Source organism: Magnolia sinica, chromosome 11 (assembly GCF_029962835.1).
Source record: "Magnolia sinica isolate HGM2019 chromosome 11, MsV1, whole genome shotgun sequence".
Classification (NCBI taxonomy): domain Eukaryota; kingdom Viridiplantae; phylum Streptophyta; class Magnoliopsida; order Magnoliales; family Magnoliaceae; genus Magnolia; species Magnolia sinica.
This window is the reverse complement of record NC_080583.1, coordinates 40,926,556-40,934,350: the sequence shown is the minus strand read 5'-3', so window position 1 is coordinate 40,934,350 and position 7,795 is coordinate 40,926,556.

Below are 7,795 nucleotides of genomic sequence, written 5' to 3'. Positions count from 1 at the left end.
CACTCCCTACTCATGATAGGTGTCCACATGGCTGGATGGGTGGATAAAACACTACCACAATGGGACCAACTTAGGTGTGGGTAACCCAGGGAATGGCCTAGCCATTGGGCCTCCCTCAAACATCACAATGGGCCTGAAAAATTATAAATAGTGGGCGTCAGCCCAACTATTCCCTGCGGTCAGTTTGGGCATCGGATCTGGTGCACTGCCCCATGGCCTGGTGGATATGGGGAAAAATGGATAGATGGTGTGCATTTCTTACATGTACAGCAAGGTGGGGCCCACAAGAGTGGCCCACCATCCTCAAAATCAAGCTCATACTTGTATTTTGCCTTCGTCCAGGCCTGTTGGATGGTGCCAGCAGCTAGCCCATCTAAGCCTACTGGCCGGCTGGACGATGCTAATGGCTGGCCGTTCAGGCCATGGGCCCACTTCAGACGTGTCCCCCCCCCCCCCCCTTTAAGGACGTTGAGGATATAAAGATACGTCAAGGTGGGGCCACACGCCAGTGGGCCACCCCAGTAAAAACAAGCTGATGTTTGTGTTTTCCCTCCATCCTGTCTTGCATGACCGACCGATCAGGCAGGGCCTAGATCGGGCAGTAGGGCTGGCCCACTAGCTGGACGGTGTGGATGTCACTCATACAACATGGTACGGTCCACCTAGATGGGCCGCATAACCTTGAATCAAGCTGATTTTTTTTTTATCCCTGTGATTGGGCATCACAAAACAAGGCAGCAAGGTGGACCAGCTGGCATCTAAAAATTTGGACAACCAGGCCATCCCACCTACTGGACAGTCTGGATCAGCCATGCATGCACACAATTGGTGGTCGTCCCACCTGCTGGACGGTCTAGATCAACCGTTCATGCACACAATAGGTGGTCGTCCCACCTACTGCACGATCTGGATCAGCCATTCATGCACACGATAGGTGGACCATCAATCAAAGAAGGAAGAGGAAGAGAGTGGGAGAGAGGGAGGGAGGGAGAGAGAGAGGGGGGGGGGGGAGAGAGAGAGAGAGAGAGAGAGAGAGAGAGAGAGAGAGAGGTTGGGAGGAGCTCCACTAATATGAACTCCTCTCATGGATCTACCACATATACATTAAATGGGTCCCAAATAGGTGGGCCATATATCAAGAAATCAGGTGGGAAACTCTGTCCCCACCAAAAAAATCCATGCGTAGATGGGCATAACAAGTTGCACAACAAAGAACATCATGATGGGATCCATGGAGAATGGCCCCATCATGCACATCATGGTGGGCCATTGCCCACACATAGGGTCCAAAATGGGGTCCCTACCATTAACCGGTAGGCCCCACTTGTCCCTTACATAAAAATGAAAAATCTAACCTATAAAGCACCCACCTCTATCTTCTTCTTGGTTTTTAGGACTTCTTTGCTTCCAAGCTCCTCCTTCAATGGTGGATGATGGGGTTTTGAGGGTTGGATGGGCGAGATTGGGCTAGGGAATGGGCTGAGTTATGGGGTTTCTTCTTCTCTCCCTAGAGCCCTAATGGTTGCTTGAGAGGAAAATGCTAGAGAAGTAGGGAGAAAGGGTAGTCATGGAGATGGAGGCATGATGGTGGCGTAAGGCTATGATGGTTGTTTGATGATGGAGATGTAAGAGATGTAAGAAGCATGGGGGATAAAAAGTTGAATTTGGTAGCATGCTTACTAGCCAATGATGAGAGATGGGCATGTGTCGCCTAGGTTATGATGACCCATGGTGGCTAGGCAATAATGAATTGTTGTAGGGATTTTCTCCCAACTGGGATCTCCCAGGTTCGCAGCGCGTGGTGATTCCTGGGATTATATGCAGGCCTACAACTCTTAGCCTGGGCGTCGCATTGGTGCACAAGACACGATGTTGGAACCACAGCGATGGTGCAGTCACAATGGTATAAGTTTCGGGTCGATTCGACTCAGATCTACGGGATGTAACTTAAGGTCGCTCGGAATCGTTGTCTGTAGGTCGCTAGTTAGTGGAATTCGAGAGAGAGGATCATGGGAATTGGACAGATGATGTGGTACTAAGATGTGGGCCTTACACCTTTGACCTAATTATCAATGGATGAGAGTTGTGAGAATTGGAAGTGATTCCATCACAAAACCATGCCCAGGAGACAATGGCTCACAATAGGATATACCGATCTCAAAACTAAACATAAGAGAATCATGAGGCTTAGAAGGGATTTCGTCATCCAACCATGCCCAATGGACGATGGTGAACAACAAGATTTCTTAATTTCACAATCTCAATATATAAAAAGAACATACTCAAAGCTATTGCAGATCTATTGTAATTTAAGTCAAAACAAACCATTAAAAACTGAAAGTATTTCTTAAATATCAAACTAGAATCAAAGAGAGTTCAACATAAACATGAATCAAAGTAATAGAAAATATCCCATCACGCTACAAGCTTTACCTCTTTGCCCCAGTGAAGAGGTTTAGCCAACCATAGTCCTGGTTGGAACTAAAACCCTCGAAGAAAGCATGGAAAAAAAATAAGGAAGAAGAACGCTTAGAGACGACTCTCCACACTTTTTCTCCACTCCTCAAACCCTAGATTAGTTAGATAGATGCTCAAGGATGCCCTGAGGACTCCTATTTATAGTTGTGCAACACCTTGTTTTTCACCTTTTTAGAAAAATCTGAAAACTGTCTCAAATTTATGCACTCCATGTAACTCTATGTAACTTTGTGTGATCCATTCGATGTCAATGAACAGGCTTCGATTTCATCAAAGGTGTATTTTATATGTACTTTTTCCATGCTTTTGTAGCTTCATCCAGACTATGCGACCTTCTATGTCATCAAGCCTACCTTCGATGCCATCAAAGAGGCCTTTGATGTCATCGAACATTGTTCAAGGAATCGATGATGTGTCCAAAGCAGTCCATAGAGTTATTCTAATTTCTTTAATAAATTCGATGTCATCAAAGAGACCTTCGTTGTCATTGAGAAAATCTTCGATGTCATTGAGGAGTGCTTCGAGTAATCGAAAATGTATCCAATATGTCCACCGAGTTTTGCCGAAATTCCAAAGAAAATTCAATGTCATTAAGCAGGTCTTCGATGTCATCGAGCAAAGCTTCGAGTCATCGAACAAGTTCTCGAGTCATCGAAAAATGTCTTCAATTTGTCTAGTGACCAACTCAATTTTTCTTCATAAATTCAATGTCATCGAATGTGTCCTCGATGTCATCAAACAGTGCTCGATGACACAGTCAATGTGACTTCTGCACTTGTTCTTTCAACTTCGTTCCTTCTCCACTTAGTTTTCTTGCATCTTGGGATATTAAAATCTTCAATCTTTATCTCCTAAGATCCATTCTTTGCATTGGTGATGTTTAAGCGTCAAATCCATGCTTTTAGTACCCTTTCCAATCTAAGCTCTTAAATTCACCTTGCAACGCAAACATGAGTAAAATAGGACATTAAGAAGTATCATGTTCATAAAACCAAGATATAAATGAGGTTTAATATGAAATATTTAACCCTCAACACTTAGTTGATCTAACTCTAATAATCCAAAATTCAATCTTTATCTTATCATACTCACAACATTCTTAAATACACAATTCATCGCTTCCCAAACACATTTCAACTTGAAACATTAAAAAATTTAATTTTTTTTTCAAAACTAAGAAAACACTAATTAGTTAACCTAATCCCCCACCCCCACCCCCCACTGAAAAATCTATATTATCCTCAATGTAAAAGAATTAAGCATATAATGTGAAAGAGGCAATGAAAAGAAAGGGAAGTGATGGAAAGGTAATACCTGAAGAAGGAATTCTAAGGCTTTTTCAATGATCTTAGTGTGAAGATGGGTTAGCACAAAATAAAACTCAATAGAGTATATGCAAACTATCCTAAAAAATAGAAGAAAACTACCCTAGTCCTATGAAAGTGATAAACCTAACTATACCTCCATCAGACTAGGAGATCAATCCTGGTATATAGGATCGGTTAGAGGTATGGACATGTCATCTGAATCAAATTTCTCAACAAATGGGTTTAACCGATATTCATTTACTTTAAAAGCATTGTCATTGTTCAGATTCTTTATCTTGACGGCCTTATGATGATAGACATTAGTAATAGTGAAAGGGCCGGTATAACAAGATCAGAGTTTACCTGGAAAAAGATGTAACCGAGAATTATACAAAAGGACTTTCTGAGCTGGTCTGAATGATTTCTGAAGAATGTGTCCGTCATAAACACCTTCATTATGTCCTTATAAATTCTCGAGTTCTCATATGCATCATTCTATATCTCTTCAAGTTCATTTAACTGAAGTATGCGCAGCGAACCAGTGTTGTTCAAATTTTTAATAGCTTAGTAGGCCATATGTTCCAACTCCACAGGTAAGTGGCAAGCCTTCCCATAGAAAGTCTAAAGGGAGACATTCCAATAAGGGTCTTAAATGTAGAACGGTAAGCCCATAGGGTATCGTTCAATCAGATTGACCAATCCTTATGGTTAAGTTTAACCGTTTTCTCCAGAATATATTTAACCTCCTCGTTGGAAATCTCAGCTTGCCCACTTGTTTGTGGGTGGTATGGAGTGCTCACTTTGTTGGAGATGCCATATTTCTTTATCAAGTTCGCGAATGGCCTATTACAAAGATGTGAACCTCCATCACTAATAATGGCTCGAAGCATTCCAAACCGGGAAAGGATATTCTCTTTTAAAAACTTAATAACCGTTTGATGATCATTGTTCTGGCACGGGATCGCTTTGACCCATTTAATGACATATTCTACCACTATCAAAATATACAATTTTTTAAAAGATTAGGGGAATGGTCCCATGAAATCGATGCCCCATCAATCAAATGCTTCAATGATTGGAATGGGGTTTAAAGACATCATATTTCGACATGACAATTCTCACAATTTCTAACAATGCTCACAAGCTTTGCAAAACTCATGAGTGTCCTTGAACATAGTGGGCCAGTCAAAGTCACACTGTAGAATTTTGACCGCAGTCTTGTTAGCAGAAAAGTGACTACCACGGGCTTGTGTGTGATAGAAGGAGATAACACTTTAGTGTTCATTGTCTGGTACACATCTCCTTAGAATCTGATCTGGACAATATTTAAATAGATACAGATCATGCAAAAGAACTTGCGTACCTTAGCAAAATATTTCTTCTTATCTTGTGCAGTCCAATGTATTAGCGTGAACTTGTGGCAAGATAATTAACAATATTCGCAAACTAAGGTGAATGACAGACTTTAAACAATTGTTTGTCGAGGAATATATCATTATATGTGTCGTCTCAAGGGAATCAGAGAGATCAAAGTGGGAAAGGTGGTTAGTCACTACATTCTTTACTCCCTTTTTATCTTTTACTTTTAAATTGAATTCTTAGAGTTGGAGGATCCACCTTATCAGGCGGGGCTTAACATCATTCTTGGATAGAAGATATTTGAGCGCCATGTGATATGTGTAGATGATAATCTTTGATCCGATCAATTAGGACAAAAATTTGTTTGAAGCGAACATCACGACTAAGAGTTTCTTTTCCGTAGTAGAGTACTTCACTTGAGAAGGATTTAAAGTTCTAATTGCGTAGTGTATAATATAGGGCTTATTCTCTTTTATCTGGCCTAAAACTGGCCTAAGAGCATAATCGGATGCATCACACATAATTTTAAAAGGAAGGTTCCAGTCGGGTGGCTACATGATAGGTATAGTAGTTAACATGCCCTTGAGCTTGGAGAAATCCCCTTAGCATTGCTCAATCCACTCATTTGGTATATCCTTTTAAAGTGGATTGCATAAGTGATGAGAGAGGTGACTAAAGTCCTTTAAGAATCTTCTATAAATTTTGGCATGTCTTAAGAAGGATCGCACGTCTCATATGTTCTTAGGTGGATCAATCTTAGCCTTATCTACCTCAATTCCCCTGGATGAGATGATATGTCTAAGGACAATTCCCTTATGAACCATGAAATGACACTTCTCCCAATTTAGTACTAAATTCTTTTCCTCACATCGCTTCAACACACATTTAAGATTCTCCAAACAATCACTGAAGGATGGACCAAAGATAAAGAAGTCGTTCATGAAGACCTCTAAATATTGTCCCACCATGTTAAAAAAGAATACTCATCATGCATCGCTGAAAAGTGACAAGGGCATTACATACTCCGAATGGCATCCTTCGATAAGCAAACGTGTCAGAGGCCGGGACATGTGAATGTTGTTTTGTTCTAATCTTCTGAGACTATCTCTATCTGGTTGTTACCCGAATACCCATCAAGGAAGCAGTAGTAAGAATGACCAGCTAGCCTTTCTAAAATTTGATCAATGAAGGGCAAAGGAAAGTGGTCATTCCTCATGACAATATTCAATTTCCTGTAGTCAATGCACATTCTTAAACCAGTACTAACTCTAGTTAGCATGAGTTCATTGTTGGCATTGGCTATGATGGTGATTCCGGATTTCTTAGGAACTACTTGAGTTAGACTTACCCATTGACTATTGGATATAGGGTATATGATACCTACATTCAATAGCTTAAGAACCTCAGCCTTAACTAATTCCTTCATGTTTGGATTTAATCTACGTTGTGGTTGCTGAGAAATCTTTGCATTATCCTTTAGATAAATGCGGTGAGTACAAATAGAAGGATCAATGCCCTTGAGCTCGGCAATCGACCATCCAAGGGCTTCTTTGTGCTTAATGAGAGTGGAGATAAGCATACTTTCCTGTTCTTGCTCTAGGTGGGAAGAAATCACCACCGACTATATCTCATCTTGACCTAAATAGACATATTTTAATTCAAAGGGCAAAGGTTTTAGGCCAAGCTTAGTTGCCTTGAGGTTAGACGGTAGAGGCACTACATCAGTTTGGGGTAATTTTTCAAATTGTGGCCTTCATCGGTTAACGTCAAGTACTGGCATAGTGTCAAGCATGGCTCTCATCTCCCTAATCATATCTTCATCTAAATCATAGGAGTGGGCTAGGCACGTTTCTAAAAAGTCAGAGGATAAGGTCAGAAGTGTTCCATCTTTCACAAAAGAATCAATCAAGTTAGTATCATGGGCATCGTCATCATCCTCTACCTGTTTGCTCATATTAAAAAAGATATTGAGCTCCAATGTCATATTTGTAAAAGATAAATTCATGACTTCATTCTCACAATTAATGATTGCATTTGATGTGGCAAGGAATGAGCGACCAAGGATGATGGGAATTTGAGTGCTCATGTCCACGATGGGTTGAGTATCCAGGATGATAAAATCTACTGGGTAGTAGAATTTGTCAATCTAGACTTACACATCCTCAATTTTCTCTCTCGGTACATGAACTGAGCGTTCGACAAGTTGTAATATAGTCCGGGTGGGTTTTAATTCACCTAAACCTAGTTGTTCGTAGACCAAGTATGAGATCAAATTTACAATCGCTCCTAAGTCAAGAAGTGCGTGCTCAATCTGGTAATTCCCAATTATACAAGCGATGGTTGGGCTACCAAGATCTTTGTACTTTTATGGCACATCTTACTTTAAGATGGCACTCACTTTTTTTGTTAAAAAAGATTTTCTTTTGAATTTTTTACCATCTTTTGGCCGTACATAATTCTTTCAGAAATTTGGCATATGAAGGTATTTGTTTAGCAACATCTAGTAGAGTGAATGTTGACCTTCACTTGTTTTAGCACCTCTAAAATGTCCTGAGAGTTAGAAAGAGGTTTTGGTGCTATCAATCATTGGGAAAATGGAGCAATCAGCTTTTCTTGAGGTTCCAATTCTTACTTATGTGGAGTGTGTTAGG